This window comes from Bombina bombina, chromosome 2, assembly GCF_027579735.1.
Source record: "Bombina bombina isolate aBomBom1 chromosome 2, aBomBom1.pri, whole genome shotgun sequence".
Lineage (NCBI taxonomy): Eukaryota > Metazoa > Chordata > Amphibia > Anura > Bombinatoridae > Bombina > Bombina bombina.
In genome coordinates this window covers 1080795571-1080815153 of record NC_069500.1, presented here as the reverse complement: position 1 = coordinate 1080815153, position 19583 = coordinate 1080795571, and the positions used below count along the sequence as shown (strand labels likewise).

At 43.4% G+C, this 19583-nt stretch overlaps 1 protein-coding gene across 1 annotated transcript in view; it reads right to left on the bottom strand.

Moving 5' to 3' along the window:
- The window catches only part of ABCE1 (ATP binding cassette subfamily E member 1), a 114983-nt gene that overhangs the window by 34237 nt on the left and 61163 nt on the right, over positions 1 to 19583 (bottom strand). The gene's annotated exons all lie outside the window — the stretch shown is intronic.

The window sequence follows — 19583 nt, the reverse complement described above, 5'->3', positions numbered from 1 at the left end:
GGACTCTTCGAGCCGAGGAAATCGCCATTAAAAACAGAACTTTCCAAGATAACAACTTGATATCAATGGAATGAAGGGGTTCAAACGGAACCCCCTGTAAAACATTAAGAACTAAGTTCAAACTCCATGGTGGAGCAACAGTTTTAAACACAGGCTTGATCCTAGCTAAAGCCTGACAAAAAGCTTGAACGTCCGGAACTTCTGACAGACGTTTGTGTAAAAGAATGGACAGAGCTGAAATCTGTCCCTTTAAGGAACTAGCGGATAAACCCTTTTCTAAACCTTCTTGTAGAAAAGACAATATCCTCGGAATCCTAACCTTACTCCATGAGTAACTCTTGGATTCGCACCAATATAAGTATTTGCGCCATATCTTATGGTAAATCTTTCTGGTAACAGGCTTCCTAGCCTGTATTAAGGTATCAATAACTGACTCAGAAAAACCACGTTTTGATAAAATCAAGCGTTCAATTTCCAAGCAGTCAGCTTCAGAGAAATTAGATTTTGATGTTTGAAGGGACCCTGGATCAGAAGGTCCTGTTTCAGAGGTAGCGACCAAGGTGGACAGGATGACATGTCCACTAGATCTGCATACCAAGTCCTGCGTGGCCATGCAGGCGCTATTAGAATCACTGATGCTCTCTCCTGTTTGATTCTGGCAATCAATCGAGGAAGCATCGGGAAGGGTGGAAACACATAAGCCATCCCGAAGGTCCAAGGTGCTGTCAAAGCATCTATCAGAACCGCTCCCGGATCCCTGGATCTGGACCCGTAACGAGGAAGCTTGGCGTTCTGTCGAGACGCCATGAGATCTATCTCTGGTTTGCCCCAACGTCGAAGTATTTGGGCAAAGACCTCCGGATGAAGTTCCCACTCCCCCGGATGAAAAGTCTGACGACTTAAGAAATCCGCCTCCCAGTTCTCCACTCCCGGGATGTGGATTGCTGACAGGTGGCAAGAGTGAGACTCTGCCCAGCGAATTATCTTTGATACTTCCATCATTGCTAGGGAGCTTCTTGTCCCTCCCTGATGGTTGATGTAAGCTACAGTCGTGATGTTGTCCGACTGAAACCTGATGAACCCCCGAGTTGTTAACTGGGGCCAAGCCAGAAGGGCATTGAGAACTGCTCTCAATTCCAGAATGTTTATTGGTAGGAGACTCTGATTCCATTGTCCCTGAGCCTTCAGAGAATTCCAGACAGCGCCCCAACCTAGTAGGCTGTCGTCTGTTACAATTGTCCAGTCCGGCCTGCTGAATGGCATCCCCCTGGACAGATGTGGCCGAGAAAGCCACCATAGAAGAGAATTTCTGGTCTCTTGATCCAGATTCAGAGTAGGGGACAAGTCTGAGTAATCCCCATTCCACTGACTTAGCATGCACAATTGCAGCGGTCTGAGATGTAGACGTGCAAAGGGTACTATGTCCATTGCTGCTACCATTAAGCCGATCACCTCCATGCATTGAGCTACTGACGGGTGTTGAATGGAATGAAGGACACGGCATGCATTTTGAAGCTTTGTTAACCTGTCTTCTGTCAGGTAAATCTTCATTTCTACAGAATCTATAAGAGTCCCCAAGAAGGGAACTCTTGTGAGTGGAAAGAGAGAACTCTTCTTTTCGTTCACCTTCCATCCATGCGACCTTAGAAATGCCAGTACTAACTCTGTATGAGACTTGGCAGTTTGAAAGCTTGAAGCTTGTATCAGAATGTCGTCTGGGTACGGAGCTACCGCAATTCCTCGCGGTCTTAGTACCGCCAGAAGAGCACCCAGAACCTTTGTGAAGATTCTCGGAGCCGTAGCCAATCCGAATGGAAGAGCTACAAACTGGTAATGCCTGTCTAGAAAGGCAAACCTTAGATACCGGTAATGATCTTTGTGAATCGGTATGTGAAGGTAAGCATCCTTTAAATCCACTGTGGTCATGTACTGACCCTTTTGGATCATGGGTAAAATTGTCCGAATAGTTTCCATTTTGAACGATGGAACTCTTAGGAATTTGTTTAGGATCTTTAAATCCAAGATTGGCCTGAAAGTTCCCTCTTTTTTGGGAACCACAAACAGATTTGAGTAAAACCCTTGTCCTTGTTCCGACCGCGGAACCGGATGGATCACTCCCATTAATAAAAGCTCTTGTACGCAGCGTAGAAACGCCTCTTTCTTTATTTGGTTTGTTGACAACCTTGACAGATGAAATCTCCCTCTTGGGGGAGAGAATTTGAAGTCTAGAAGGTATCCCTGAGATATGATCTCTAACGCCCAGGGATCCTGGACATCTCTTGCCCAAGCCTGGGCGAAGAGAGAAAGTCTGCCCCCCACTAGATCCGTTCCCGGATCGGGGGCCCTCGATTCATGCTGTCTTAGGGGCAGCAGCAGGTTTCCTGGCCTGCTTGCCCTTGTTCCAGGACTGGTTAGGTCTCCAGCCTTGTCTGTAGCGAGCAACAGCTCCTTCCTGTTTTGGTGCAGAGGAAGTTGATGCTGCTCCTGCTTTGAAATTACGAAAGGAACGAAAATTAGACTGTTTAGCCTTAGGTTTGGCTCTGTCTTGAGGCAGGGCATGGCCTTTACCTCCTGTAATGTCAGCGATAATTTCTTTCAACCCGGGCCCGAATAAGGTCTGCCCTTTGAAAGGTATATTAAGCAATTTAGATTTAGAAGTAACGTCAGCTGACCAGGATTTTAGCCACAGTGCTCTGCGTGCCTGAATGGCGAATCCGGAATTCTTAGCCGTAAGTTTAGTTAAATGTACTACGGCATCTGAAATAAATGAGTTAGCTAACTTAAGGGCTTTAAGCTTGTGTGTAATCTCATCTAATGGAGCTGATTCAAGTGTCTCTTCCAGAGACTCAAACCAAAATGCTGCTGCAGCCGTGACAGGCGCAATGCATGCAAGAGGTGGCAATATAAAACCTTGTTGAACAAACATTTTCTTAAGGTAACCCTCTAACTTTTTATCCATTTGATCTGAAAAGGCACAGCTATCCTCCACCGGGATAGTGGTACGCTTAGCTAAAGTAGAAACTGCTCCCTCCACCTTAGGGACCGTTTGCCATAAGTCCCGTGTGGTGGCGTCTATTGGAAACATCTTTCTAAATATCGGAGTGGGTGAGAACGGCACACCGGGTCTATCCCACTCCTTAGTAACAATTTCAGTAAGTCTCTTAGGTATAGGAAAAACGTCAGTACTCGCCGGTACCGCAAAATATTTATCCAACCTACACATTTTCTCTGGTATTGCAACTGTGTTACAATCATTCAGAGCCGCTAACACCTCCCCTAATAATACACGGAGGTTTTCCAGCTTAAATTTAAAATTTGAAATATCTGAATCCAGTTTGTTTGGATCAGAACCGTCACCCGCAGAATGAAGCTCTCCGTCCTCATGTTCTGCAAATTGTGACGCAGTGTCTGACATGGCCCTAATATTATCAGCGCACTCTGTTCTCACCCCAGAGTGATCACGCTTACCTCTTAGTTCTGGTAATTTAGCCAAAACTTCAGTCATAACAGTAGCCATATCCTGTAATGTGATTTGTAATGGCCGCCCAGATGTACTCGGCGCTACAATATCACGCACCTCCCGAGCGGGAGATGCAGGTACTGACACGTGAGGCGAGTTAGTCGGCATAACTCTCCCCTCGTTGTTTCGTGAAATATGTTCAATTTGTACAGATTGACTTTTATTTAAAGTAGCATCAATACAGTTAGTACACAAATTTCTATTGGGCTCCACTTTGGCTTTAGCACATATAGCACAGATATCTTCCTCTGAATCAGACATGTTTAACACACTAGCAAATAAACTAGCAACTTGGAAATACTTTTCAAGTAATTTACTATAATATGAAAACGTACTGTGCCTATAAGAAGCACAGAAAAAGTTATGACAGTTGAAAGTTATAGCATCAAATCTTTGTAAAAAACACAATTTTAGCAAAGGATTGCTCCCATTAGCAAAGGATAACTAACCCTGATAGCAGAAAAAAAAAAAAAAAAATACAGAAAACATAATTTATGTAAGAACTTACACCTGATAAATTCATTTCTTTCATATTAGCCAGAGTCCATGAGCTAGTGACGTATGGGATATACATTCCTACCAGGAGGGGCAAAGTTTCCCAAACCTTAAAATGCCTATAAATACACCCCTCACCACACCCACAATTCAGTTTAACGAATAGCCAAGAAGTGGGGTGATAAGAAAAAAGTGCGAAAGCATATAAAATAAGGAATTGGAATAATTGTGCTTTATAAAAACAAAACAAAACAACCACAAAAAAGGGCGGGCCTCATGGACTCTTGCTAATATGAAAGAAATGAATTTATCAGGTAAGTTCTTACATAAATTATGTTTTCTTTCATGTAATTAGCAAGAGTCCATGAGCTAGTGACGTATGGGATAATGATTACCCAAGATGTGGATCTTTTTACACAAGAGTCACTAGAGAGGGAGGGATAAAATAAAGACAGCCAATTCCTGCTGAAAATAATCCACACCCAGAATAAAATTTTAATGAAAAAACATAAGCAGAAGATTCAAACTGAAACCACTGCCTGAAGTACGTTTCTACCAAAAACTGCTTCAGAAGAAGAAAACACATCAAAATGGTAGAATTTAGTAAAAGTATGCAAAGAGGACCAAGTTGCTGTTTTGCAAATCTGATCAACCGAAGCTTCATTCTTAAACGCCCAGGAAGTAGAAACTGACCTAGTAGAATGAGCTGTAATCCTTTGAGGCGGAGTGTTACCCGACTCAACATAGGCATGATGAAATAAAGATTTCAACCAAGATGCCAAAGAAATGGCAGAAGCTTTCTGGTCTTTTCTAGAACCGGAAAAGATGACAAATAGACTAGAAGTCTTTCGGAAAGACTTAGTAGCTTCAACATAATATTACAAAGCTCTAACAGCATCCAAAGAATGCAATGATTTTCCTTAGAATTCATAGGATTAGGACATAATGAAAGAACCACAATTTCTCTACTAATGTTGTTAGAATTCACAACCTTAGGTAAAAAATTCAAAAGAAGTTCGCAGCACCGCCTTATCCTGATGCAAAATCAGAAAAACAGAATTTATGTTTACCTGATAAATTACTTTCTCCAACGGTGTGTCCGGTCCACGGCGTCATCCTTACTTGTGGGATATTCTCTTCCCCAACAGGAAATGGCAAAGAGCCCAGCAAAGCTGGTCACATGATCCCTCCTAGGCTCCGCCTACCCCAGTCATTCGACCGACGTTAAGGAGGAATATTTGCATAGGAGAAACCATATGGTACCGTGGTGACTGTAGTTAAAGAAAATAAATTATCAGACCTGATTAAAAAAACCAGGGCGGGCCGTGGACCGGACACACCGTTGGAGAAAGTAATTTATCAGGTAAACATAAATTCTGTTTTCTCCAACATAGGTGTGTCCGGTCCACGGCGTCATCCTTACTTGTGGGAACCAATACCAAAGCTTTAGGACACGGATGAAGGGAGGGAGCAAATCAGGTCACCTAAATGGAAGGCACCACGGCTTGCAAAACCTTTCTCCCAAAAATAGCCTCAGAAGAAGCAAAAGTATCAAACTTGTAAAATTTGGTAAAAGTGTGCAGTGAAGACCAAGTCGCTGCCCTACATATCTGATCAACAGAAGCCTCGTTCTTGAAGGCCCATGTGGAAGCCACAGCCCTAGTGGAATGAGCTGTGATTCTTTCGGGAGGCTGCCGTCCGGCAGTCTCGTAAGCCAATCTGATGATGCTTTTAATCCAAAAAGAGAGAGAGGTAGAAGTTGCTTTTTGACCTCTCCTTTTACCGGAATAAACAACAAACAAGGAAGATGTTTGTCTAAAATCCTTTGTAGCATCTAAATAGAATTTTAGAGCGCGAACAACATCCAAATTGTGCAACAAACGTTCCTTCTTCGAAACTGGTTTCGGACACAGAGAAGGTACGATAATCTCCTGGTTAATGTTTTTGTTAGAAACAACTTTTGGAAGAAAACCAGGTTTAGTACGTAAAACCACCTTATCTGCATGGAACACCAGATAAGGAGGAGAACACTGCAGAGCAGATAATTCTGAAACTCTTCTAGCAGAAGAAATTGCAACTAAAAACAAAACTTTCCAAGATAATAACTTAATATCAACGGAATGCAAGGGTTCAAACGGAACCCCCTGAAGAACTGAAAGAACTAAATTGAGACTCCAAGGAGGAGTCAAAGGTTTGTAAACAGGCTTAATTCTAACCAGAGCCTGAACAAAAGCTTGAACATCTGGCACAGCGGCCAGCTTTTTGTGAAGTAACACAGACAAGGCAGAAATCTGTCCCTTCAGGGAACTTGCAGATAAACCTTTTTCCAATCCTTCTTGAAGGAAGGATAGAATCCTAGGAATCTTAACCTTGTCCCAAGGGAATCCTTTAGATTCACACCAACAGATATATTTTTTCCAAATTTTGTGGTAAATCTTTCTAGTTACAGGCTTTCTGGCCTGAACAAGAGTATCGATAACAGGATCTGAGAACCCTCGCTTCGATAAGATCAAGCGTTCAATCTCCAAGCAGTCAGCTGGAGTGAAACCAGATTCGGATGTTCGAACGGACCCTGAACAAGAAGGTCTCGTCTCAAAGGTAGCTTCCAAGGTGGAGCCGATGACATATTCACCAGATCTGCATACCAAGTCCTGCGTGGCCACGCAGGAGCTATCAAGATCACCGACGCCCTCTCCTGATTGATCCTGGCTACCAGCCTGGGGATGAGAGGAAACGGCGGGAACACATAAGCTAGTTTGAAGGTCCAAGGTGCTACTAGTGCATCCACTAGAGCCGCCTTGGGATCCCTGGATCTGGACCCGTAGCAAGGAACTTTGAAGTTCTGACGAGAGGCCATCAGATCCATGTCTGGAATGCCCTACAGCTGAGTGACTTGGGCAAAGATTTCCGGATGGAGTTCCCACTCCCCCGGATGCAATGTCTGACGACTCAGAAAATCCGCTTCCCAATTTTCCACTCCTGGGATGTGGATAGCAGACAGGTGGCAGGAGTGAAACTCCGCCCATAGAATGATTTTGGTCACTTCTTCCATCGCCAGGGAACTCCTTGTTCCCCCCTGATGGTTGATGTACGCAACAGTTGTCATGTTGTCTGATTGAAACCGTATGAACTTGGCCCTCGCTAGCTGAGGCCAAGCCTTGAGAGCATTGAATATCGCTCTCAGTTCCAGAATATTTATCGGTAGAAGAGATTCTTCCCGAGACCAAAGACCCTGAGCTTTCAGGGATCCCCAGACCGCGCCCCAGCCCATCAGACTGGCGTCGGTCGTGACAATGACCCACTCTGGTCTGCGGAATGTCATCCCTCGTGACAGGTTGTCCAGGGACAGCCACCAACGGAGTGAGTCTCTGGTCCTCTGATTTACTTGTATCTTCGGAGACAAGTCTGTATAGTCCCCATTCCACTGACTGAGCATGCACAGTTGTAATGGTCTTAGATGAATGCGTGCAAAAGGAACTATGTCCATTGCCGCTACCATCAACCCGATCACTTCCATGCACTGAGCTATGGAAGGAAGAGGAACGGAATGAAGTATCCGACAAGAGTCTAGAAGTTTTGTTTTTCTGGCCTCTGTCAGAAAAATCCTCATTTCTAAGGAGTCTATTATGGTTCCCAAGAAGGGAACCCTTGTTGACGGAGATAGAGAACTCTTTTCCACGTTCACTTTCCATCCGTGAGATCTGAGAAAGGCCAGGACAATGTCCGTGTGAGCCTTTGCTTGAGGAAGGGACGACGCTTGAATCAGAATGTCGTCCAAGTAAGGTACTACAGCAATGCCCCTTGGTCTTAGCACAGCTAGAAGGGACCCTAGTACCTTTGTGAAAATCCTTGGAGCAGTGGCTAATCCGAAAGGAAGCGCCACGAACTGGTAATGTTTGTCCAGGAATGCGAACCTCAGGAACCGATGATGTTCCTTGTGGATAGGAATATGTAGATACGCATCCTTTAAATCCACCGTGGTCATGAATTGACCTTCCTGGATGGAAGGAAGAATTGTTCGAATGGTTTCCATCTTGAACGATGGAACCTTGAGAAACTTGTTTAAGATCTTGAGATCTAAGATTGGTCTGAACGTTCCCTCTTTCTTGGGAACTATAAACAGATTGGAGTAGAACCCCATCCCTTGTTCTCTTAATGGAACAGGATGAATCACTCCCATTTTTAACAGGTGTTCTACACAATGTAAGAATGCCTGTCTTTTTATGTGGTCTGAAGACAACTGAGACCTGTGGAACCTCCCCCTTGGGGGAAGTCCCTTGAATTCCAGAAGATAACCTTGGGAGACTATTTCTAGCGCCCAAGGATCCAGAACATCTCTTGCCCAAGCCTGAGCGAAGAGAGAGAGTCTGCCCCCCACCAGATCCGGTCCCGGATCGGGGGCCAACATTTCATACTGTCTTGGTAGCAGTGGCAGGTTTCTTGGCCTGCTTTCCCTTGTTCCAGCCTTGCATTGGTCTCCAAGCTGGCTTGGCTTGAGAAGAATTACCCTCTTGCTTAGAGGACGTAGCACCTTGGGCTGGTCCGTTTCTACGAAAGGGACGAAAATTAGGTTTATTTTTTGCCTTGAAAGGCCGATCCTGAGGAAGGGCGTGGCCCTTACCCCCAGTGATATCAGAGATAATCTCTTTCAAGTCAGGGCCAAACAGCGTTTTCCCCTTGAAAGGAATGTTAAGTAGCTTGTTCTTGGAAGACGCATCAGCCGACCAAGATTTCAACCAAAGCGCTCTGCGCGCCACAATAGCAAACCCAGAATTCTTAGCCGCTAACCTAGCCAATTGCAAAGTGGCGTCTAGGGTGAAAGAATTAGCCAATTTGAGAGCATTGATTCTGTCCATAATCTCCTCAAAAGGAGGAGAATCACTATCGACCGCCTTTATCAGCTCATCGAACCAGAAACATGCGGCTGTAGCGACAGGGACAATGCATGAAATTGGTTGTAGAAGGTAACCCTGCTGAACAAACATCCTTTTAAGCAAACCTTCTAATTTTTTATCCATAGGATCTTTGAAAGCACAACTATCCTCTATGGGTATAGTGGTGCGTTTGTTTAAAGTGGAAACCGCTCCCTCGACCTTGGGGACTGTCTGCCATAAGTCCTTTCTGGGGTCGACCATAGGAAACAATTTTTTAAATATGGGGGGAGGGACGAAAGGAATACCGGGCCTTTCCCATTCTTTATTAACAATGTCCGCCACCCGCTTGGGTATAGGAAAAGCTTCTGGGAGCCCCGGCACCTCTAGGAACTTGTCCATTTTACATAGTTTCTCTGGGATGACAAACTTGTCACAATCATCCAGAGTGGATAATACCTCCTTAAGCAGAATGCGGAGATGTTCCAACTTAAATTTAAATGCAATCACATCAGGTTCAGCTTGTTGAGAAATGTTCCCTGAATCAGTAATTTCTCCCTCAGACAAAACCTCCCTGGCCCCATCAGACTGGGTTAGGGGCCCTTCAGAAATATTATTATCAGCGTCGTCATGCTCTTCAGTATCTAAAACAGAGCAGTCGCGCTTACGCTGATAAGTGTTCATTTTGGCTAAAATGTTTTTGACAGAATTATCCATTACAGCCGTTAATTGTTGCATAGTAAGGAGTATTGGCGCACTAGATGTACTAGGGGCCTCCTGAGTGGGCAAGACTCGTGTAGACGAAGGAGGGAATGATGCAGTACCATGCTTACTCCCCTCACTTGAGGAATCATCTTGGGCATCATTGTCATTGTCACATAAATCACATTTATTTAAATGAATAGGAATTCTGGCTTCCCCACATTCAGAACACAGTCTATCTGGTAGTTCAGACATGTTAAACAGGCATAAACTTGATAACAAAGTACAAAAAACGTTTTAAAATAAAACCGTTACTGTCACTTTAAATTTTAAACTGAACACACTTTATTACTGCAATTGCGAAAAAACATGAAGGAATTGTTCAAAATTCACCAAATTTTCACCACAGTGTCTTAAAGCCTTAAAAGTATTGCACACCAAATTTGGAAGCTTTAACCCTTAAAATAACGGAACCGGAGCCGTTTTGAACTTTAACCCCTTTACAGTCCCTGGTATCTGCTTTGCTGAGACCCAACCAAGCCCCAAGAGGAATACGATACCAAATGACGCCTTCAGAAAGTCTTTTCTAAGTATCAGAGCTCCTCTCACATGCGACTGCATGCCATGCCTCTCAAAAACAAGTGCGCAACACCGGCGCGAAAATGAGGCTCTGCCTATGCTTTGGGAAAGCCCCTAAAGAATAAGGTGTCTAAAACAGTGCCTGCCGATATTATTATATCAAAATACCCAGATAAAATGATTCCTCAAGGCTAAATATGTGTTAATAATCAATCGATTTAGCCCAGAAAAAGTCTACAGTCTTAATAAGCCCTTTTTGAAGCCCTTATTTACGATCGTAATAAACATGGCTTACCGGATCCCATAGGGAAAATGACAGCTTCCAGCATTACATCGTCTTGTTAGAATGTGTCATACCTCAAGCAGCAAGAGACTGCTCACTGTTCCCCCAACTGAAGTTAATTGCTCTCAACAGTCCTGTGTGGAACAGCCATGGATTTTAGTGACGGTTGCTAAAATCATTTTCCTCATACAAACAGAAATCTTCATCTCTTTTCTGTTTCTGAGTAAATAGTACATACCAGCACTATTTCAAAATAACAAACTCTTGATTGAATAATAAAAACTACAGTTAAACACTAAAAAACTCTAAGCCATCTCCGTGGAGATGTTGCCTGTACAACGGCAAAGAGAATGACTGGGGTAGGCGGAGCCTAGGAGGGATCATGTGACCAGCTTTGCTGGGCTCTTTGCCATTTCCTGTTGGGGAAGAGAATATCCCACAAGTAAGGATGACGCCGTGGACCGGACACACCTATGTTGGAGAAAGGAGACTCACAAAAAAGAGTAGATAATTCAGAGACTCTTCTGGCAGAAGAGATGGCCAAAAGAAACAAAACTTTCCAAGAAAGTAATATAACGACCAAAGAATGCATGGGTTCAAAAGGAGAAGCTTGAAGAGCCCCCAGAACCAAATTCAAACTCCAAAGAGGAGAAATTGACTTAATGACAGGTTTTATACGAACCAAAGCTTGTACAAAACAATGAATATCAGGAAGATTAGCAATCCTTCTGTGAAAAAGAACAGAAAGAGCAGAGATTTGTCTTTCAAGAAACTTGCGGACAAACCTTTATCTAAACCATCCTGAAGAAATATAAGTCTTCCAGACTCTATAATATATCTCTCTAGATACAGATTTACGAGCCTGTCACATAGTATCAATCACAGAGTCAGAGAAACCTCTTTGACCAAGAATCAAGCGTTCAAACTCCACACCTTAAAATTAAGGTTTTGAGATCCTGATGGAAAAAAGAACCTTGAGACAGAAAGACTGGTCTTAACGGAAGAGTCCACAGCTGGCAAGAGGCCATCCGGACAAGATCCGCATACCAAAACCTGTGAGGCCATGCTGGAGCTACCAGCAGGACAAACGAGCATTCCTTTAGAATATTAGAGAATACCCTTGGAAGAAGAACTAGAGGCGGAAAGATATAGGCAGGATGACACTTGTAAGGAAGAGATAATGCATCCACTGCCTCCGCCCAAGGATCCCTGGATCCAGACAGATACCAGGGAAGTTTCTTGTTTAGATGAGAAGCCATCAGATCTATTTCTGAGAGTTCCCACATTTGAACAATCTGAGGAAATACCTCTGGGTGAAGACCATTCGCCCAGGTGCAACGTTTGGCGACTGAGATAATCCGCTTTCCAATTGTCCATACCTGGGATATGAACCGCAGAGATTAGACAGGAGCTGGATTCCGCCCAAACCAAAATTCGAGATACTTCTTTCATAGCCAGAGGACTGTGAGTCCCTCCTTGATGATTGATGTATGCCACAGTTGTGACATTGTCTATCTGAAAACAAATGAACAACTCTCTCTTCAGAAGAGGCCAAGACTGAAGAGCTCTGAAATTGCACGGAGTTCCAAAATATTGATCGGAAATCTCACCTCCTGAGATTCCCAAACCCCTTGTGCCGTCAGATACCCCCACACAGCTCCCCAACCTGTAAGACTTGCATCTGTTGAGATTATAGTCCAGGTCGGAAGAACAAAGAAGCCCCCTGAACTAAACGATGGTGATCTGCCCACCATGTCAGAGAGTGTCGTATAATCGGTTTAAAGATATTAATTGAGATATCTTTGTGTAATCCCTGCACCATTGGTTCAGCATACAGAGCTGAAGAGGTCGCATGTGAAAACGAGCAAAGGAGATCGCATCTGATGCGGCAGTCCTAAGACCTAAAATGTCCATGCATAAGGCTACCAAAGGGAATGATTGTGACTGAAGGTTTTGACAAGCTGATATCAATGTTAAACTTCTCTTGTCTGACAAGGACAGAGTCATAGACACTGAATCTATTCTAGAAACCTAAAAAGGTTACACTTGTCTGAGGAATCAATGAACTGATTGGTAAATTGATCCTCCAACCATGAACTTGAAGAAACAACACAAGTCGATTCGTATGAGATTCTTCGAAAATGAGAAGACTGAGCAAGTACCCAGATATTGTCCAATAAGGAAATACCAAAAAACCCTGTTCTCTGATTACAGAAAGAAGGGCACCGAGAACCTTTGAAAAAAATTCTTGGAACTGAGGCTAGGCCAAACGGTAGAGCCACAAAACTGGTAATGCTTGTCTAAAAAGAGAATCTCAGACACTAAAAGTGATCTGGATGAATCGGAATATGTAGATACACATCCTGTAAATCTATTGTAGACATATAATGCCCTTGCTAAACAAAAGGCAGGACAGTCCTACAGTAACCATCTTGAATGTTGGTATCCTTACATAACGATTCAATATTGATAGATCCGGAACTGGTCTGAAGGAATTGACCTTCTTTGGTACAATGAAGAGATAAAATAAAACCCCAGCCCCTGTTCCAGAACTGGAACTGGCATAATTACTCCAGCCAACTCTAGATCTGAAACACATTTCAGAAATGCTGAGCCTTTGCGGCGTTAACTGGGACACGGGAAAGAAAAAAATCTCTTAGCAGGAGGCCTTAACTGAAGTCAATTCTGTACCTTTCTGAAACAATGTTCTGAAACCAGAAATTGAGAACGGAATTGATCAAAATTTCTCTGAAGAAAACGTAATCTGCCCCATACCAGCTGAGCTGGAATAAGGTCCGCACCTTCATGGGTACTTAGGAGCTGGCTATAGGTTTTCTAAAAGGCTTGGATATATTCCAAACTGGAAATAGTTTCCAAACTGATACCGCTCCTGAGAATGAAGGATCAGGCTTTTGTTCCTTATTGTGAGGAAAGGAACGAAATGATTATTAGACCTAAATTTACCTTAGATTTTTTATCCTTTGGAAAAAAAGTTCCCTTCCTTCCAGAAATAGTTGAAATAATAATTTATTACCCTGGAAAGAAAGGGAAAGCAAAGTTGACTTAGAAGACATATCAGTATTCCAAGTTTAATCCATAAAGCTTTTCTAGCTAAAATAGCTAGAGACATATACCTGACATCAACTCTAATGATATCAAAAGATGGTATCACCAATAAAATTATTAGCATGTTATAGAATAATAATAATGCTATAAAATTATGATCTGTTACTTGTTGCGCTAAAGCTTCTAACCAAAAAGTTGAAGCTGCAGCAACATCCGCTAAAAATATAGCAAGTCTAAGAAGATTACCTGAACATAAGTAAGCTTTTCTTAGAAAGGATTCAATTTTCCTATCTAAAGGATCCTTAAATGAATTACTATCTGCCGTAGGAATAGTAGCACATTTAGCAGCAGGAGTAGAGACAGCCCCATAACCTTAGGGATTTTGTCCCAAAAAACTCTAATCTGTCAGATGGCACAGGATATAATTGCTTAAACGTTTAGAAGGAGTAAAAGAATTACCCAAATTATTCCATTCCCTGGAAATTACTTCAGAAATAGCATCAGGGAGATTAAACACTTCTGGAATAACTACAGGAGATTTAAAAACCTTATTTAAACGTTTAGATTTAGAATCAAGAGGACCAGAATCCTCTATTTCTAATGCAATTAATACTTCTTTAAATAAAGAACGAATAAATTCCATCTTGAACAAATACAAAGATTTATCAGCATCAACCTCTGAGACAGAAACCTCTGAACCAGAAGAACCATTATCAGTATCAGAATGATGATGTTCATTTAAAAAAAAAAACAGAATTTATGTTTACCTGATAAATTACTTTCTCCAACGGTGTGTCCGGTCCACGGCGTCATCCTTACTTGTGGGATATTCTCTTCCCCAACAGGAAATGGCAAAGAGCCCAGCAAAGCTGGTCACATGATCCCTCCTAGGCTCCGCCTACCCCAGTCATTCGACCGACGTTAAGGAGGAATATTTGCATAGGAGAAACCATATGATACCGTGGTGACTGTAGTTAAAGAAAATAAATTATCAGACCTGATTAAAAAACCAGGGCGGGCCGTGGACCGGACACACCGTTGGAGAAAGTAATTTATCAGGTAAACATAAATTCTGTTTTCTCCAACATAGGTGTGTCCGGTCCACGGCGTCATCCTTACTTGTGGGAACCAATACCAAAGCTTTAGGACACGGATGAAGGGAGGGAGCAAATCAGGTCACCTAAATGGAAGGCACCACGGCTTGCAAAACCTTTCTCCCAAAAATAGCCTCAGAAGAAGCAAAAGTATCAAACTTGTAAAATTTGGTAAAAGAGTGCAGTGAAGACCAAGTCGCTGCCCTACATATCTGATCAACAGAAGCCTCGTTCTTGAAGGCCCATGTGGAAGCCACAGCCCTAGTGGAATGAGCTGTGATTCTTTCAGGAGGCTGCCGTCCGGCAGTCTCGTAAGCCAATCTGATGATGCTTTTAATCCAAAAAGAAAGAGAGGTAGAAGTTGCTTTTTGACCTCTCCTTTTACCAGAATAAACAACAAACAAGGAAGATGTTTGTCTAAAATCCTTTGTAGCATCTAAATAGAATTTTAGAGCGCGAACAACATCCAAATTGTGCAACAAACGTTCCTTCTTCGAAACTGGTTTCGGACACAAAGAAGGTACGACTATCTCCTGGTTAATGTTTTTGTTAGAAACAACTTTTGGAAGAAAACCAGGTTTAGTACGAAAAACCACCTTATCTGCATGGAACACCAGATAAGGAGGAGAACACTGCAGAGCAGATAATTCTGAAACTCTTCTAGCAGAAGAAATTGCAACCAAAAACAAAACTTTCCAAGATAATAACTTAATATCAACGGAATGTAAGGGTTCAAACGGAACCCCCTGAAGAACTGAAAGAACCAAGTTGAGACTCCAAGGAGGAGTCAAAGGTTTGTAAACAGGCTTGATTCTAACCAGAGCCTGAACAAAGGCTTGAAAATCTGGCACAGCTGCCAGTTTTTTGTGAAGTAACACAGACAAGGCAGAAATCTGTCCCTTCAAGGAACTTGCAGATAATCCTTTCTCCAATCCTTCTTGAAGAAAGGATAGAATCTTAGGAATCTTTACCTTGTCCCAAGGGAATCCTTTAGATTCACACCAACAGATATATTTTTTCCATATTTTGTGGTAAATTTTTCTAGTTACAGGCTTTCTGGCCTGAACAAGAGTATCAATAACAGAATCTGAGAACCCTCGTTTTGATAAGATCAAGCGTTCAATCTCCAAGCAGTCAGCTGGAGTGAGACCAGATTCGGATGTTCGAACGGACCTTGAACAAGAAGGTCTCGTCTCAAAGGTAGCTTCCATGGTGGAGCCGATGACATATTCACCAGATCTGCATACCAAGTCCTGCGTGGCCACGCAGGAGCTATCAAGATCACCGACGCCCTCTCCTGATTGATCCTGGCTACCAGCCTGGGGATGAGAGGAAACGGCGGGAATACATAAGCTAGTTTGAAGGTCCAAGGTGCTACTAGTGCATCTACTAGAGTCGCCTTGGGATCCCTGGATCTGGACCCGTAGCAAGGAACCTTGAAGTTCTGACGAGAGGCCATCAGATCCATGTCTGGAATGCCCCACAGTTGAGTAATTTGGGCAAAGATTTCCGGATGGAGTTCCCACTCCCCCGGATGTAATGTCTGACGACTCAGAAAATCCGCTTCCCAATTTTCCACTCCTGGGATGTGGATTGCAGACAGGTGGCAGGAGTGAGTCTCCGCCCATTGAATGATTTTGGTCACTTCTTCCATCGCCAGGGAACTCCTTGTTCCCCCCTGATGGTTGATGTACGCAACAGTCGTCATGTTGTCTGATTGAAACCGTATGAACTTGGCCTTTGCTAGCTGAGGCCAAGCCTTGAGAGCATAGAATATCGCTCTCAGTTCCAGAATATTTATCGGTAGAAGAGATTCTTCCCGAGACCAAAGACCCTGAGCTTTCAGGGATCCCCAGACCGCGCCCCAGCCCATCAGACTGGCGTCGGTCGTGACAATGACCCACTCTGGTCTGCGGAAGGTCATCCCGTGTGACAGGTTGTCCAGGGACAGCCACCAACGGAGTGAGTCTCTGGTCCTCTGATTTACTTGTATCTTCGGAGACAAGTCTGTATAGTCCCCATTCCACTGACTGAGCATGCACAGTTGTAATGGTCTTAGATGAATGCGCGCAAAAGGAACTATGTCCATTGCCGCTACCATCAAACCTATTACTTCCATGCACTGCGCTATGGAAGGAAGAGGAACGGAATGAAGTGTTTGACAAGAGTTTAGAAGTTTTGTTTTTCTGGCCTCTGTCAGAAAAATCCTCATTTCTAAGGAGTCTATTATTGTTCCCAAGAAGGGAACCCTTGTCGACGGAGATAGAGAACTCTTTTCCACGTTCACTTTCCATCCGTGAGATCTGAGAAAGGCCAGGACTATGTCCGTGTGAGCCTTTGCTTGAGGAAGGGACGACGCTTGAATCAGAATGTCGTCCAAGTAAGGTACTACTGCAATGCCCCTTGGTCTTAGCACCGCTAGAAGGGACCCTAGTACCTTTGTGAAAATCCTTGGAGCAGTGGCTAATCCGAAAGGAAGCGCCACGAACTGGTAATGCTTGTCCAGGAATGCGAACCTTAGGAACCGATGATGTTCCTTGTGGATAGGAATATGTAGATACGCATCCTTTAAATCCACCGTGGTCATGAATTGACCTTCCTGGATGGAAGGAAGAATTGTTCGAATGGTTTCCATTTTGAACGATGGAACCTTAAGAAACTTGTTTAAGATCTTGAGATCTAAGATTGGTCTGAACGTTCCCTCTTTTTTGGGAACTATGAACAGATTGGAGTAGAACCCCATCCCTTGTTCTCCTAATGGAACAGGATGAATCACTCCCATTTTTAACAGGTCTTCTACACAATGTAAGAATGCCTGTCTCTTTATGTGGTCTGAAGACAATTGAGACCTGTGGAACCTCCCCCTTGGGGGAAGCCCCTTGAATTCCAGAAGATAACCTTGGGACACTATTTCTAGTGCCCAAGGATCCAGAACATCTCTTGCCCAAGCCTGAGCGAAGAGAGAGAGTCTGCCCCCCACCAGATCCGGTCCCGGATCGGGGGCCAACATTTCATGCTGTCTTGGTAGCAGGTTTCTTGGCCTGCTTTCCCTTGTTCCAGCCTTGCTTGGCTTGAGAAGTATTACCCTCTTGCTTAGAGGACGTAGCACTTGGGGCTGGTCCGTTTCTACGAAAGGGACGAAAATTAGGTTTATTTTTGGCCTTGAAAGACCTATCCTGAGGAAGGGCGTGGCCCTTACCCCCAGTGATATCAGAGATAATCTCTTTCAAGTCAGGGCCAAACAACGTTTTCCCCTTGAAAGGAATGTTAAGGAGTTTGTTCTTGGAAGACGCATCCGCTGACCAAGATTTCAACCAAAGCGCTCTACGCGCCACAATAGCAAACCCAGAATTCTTCGCCGCTAACCTAGCCAATTGCAAAGTGGCGTCTAGGGTGAAAGAATTAGCCAATTTGAGAGCACGGATTCTGTCCATAATCTCCTCATAAGGAGGAGAATCACTATCGATCGCCTTTACTAGCTCATCGAACCAGAAACACGCGGCTGTAGTGACAGGGACAATGCATGAAATTGGTTGTAGAAGGTAACCTTGCTGAACAAACATCTTTTTAAGCAAACCTTCTAATTTTTTATCCATAGGATCTTTGAAAGCACAACTATCTTCTATGGGTATAGTGGTGCGTTTGTTTAAAGTAGAAACCGCTCCCTCGACCTTGGGGACAGTCTGCCATAAGTCCTTTCTAGGGTCGACCATAGGAAACAATTTTTTAAATATGGGGGGAGGGACGAAAGGTATACCGGGCCTTTCCCATTCTTTATTTACAATGTCCGCCACCCGCTTGGGTATAGGAAAAGCTTCTGGGAGCCCCGGGACCTCTAAGAACTTGTCCATTTTACATAGTTTCTCTGGGATGATCAAATTCTCACAATCATCCAGAGTGGATAATACCTCCTTAAGCAGAGCGCGGAGATGTTCCAACTTAAATTTAAATGTAATCACATCGGGTTCAGCTTGTTGAGAAATTTTCCCTGAATCTGAAATTTCTCCCTCAGACAAAACCTCCCTGGCCCCCTCAGACTGGTGTAGGGGCATTTCAGAACCATTATCATCAGCGTCCTCATGCTCTTCAGTATCTAAAACAGAGCAGTCGCGCTTACGCTGATAAGTGGGCATTTTGGCTAAAATGTTTTTGATAGAATTATCCATTACAGCCGTTAATTGTTGCATAGTAAGGAGTATTGGCGCGCTAGATGTACTAGGGGCCTCCTGAGTGGGCAAGACTCGTGTAGACGAAGGAGGGAATGATGCAGTACCATGCTTACTCCCCTCACTTGAGGAATCATCTTGGGCATCATTTTCAGTGTCACATAAATCACATTTATTTAAATGAGAAGGAACCTTGGCTTCCCCACATTCAGAACACAGTCTATCTGGTAGTTCAGACATGTTAAACAGGCATAAACTTGATAACAAAGTACAAAAAACGTTTTAAAATAAAACCGTTACTGTCACTTTAAATTCTAAACTGAACACACTTTATTACTGCAATTGCGAAAAAGTATGAAGGAATTGTTCAAAATTCACCAAATTTTCACCACAGTGTCTTAAAGCCTTAAAAGTATTGCACACCAAATTTGGAAGCTTTAACCCTTAAAATAACGGAACCGGAGCCGTTTTTAACTTTAACCCCTTTACAGTCCCTGGTATCTGCTTTGCTGAGACCCAACCAAGCCCAAAGGGGAATACGATACCAAATGATGCCTTCAGAAAGTCTTTTCTATGTATCAGAGCTCCTCACACATGCGACTGCATGTCATGCTTCTCAAAAACAAGTGCGCAATACCGGCGCGAAAATGAGGCTCTGCCTATGATTAGGGAAAGCCCCTAGAGAATAAGGTGTCTAAAACAGTGCCTGCCGATATTATTTAACAAAAATACCCAGATTAAATGATTCCTCAAGGCTAAATATGTGTAATATATGAATCGATTTAGCCCAGAAAATGTCCACAGTCT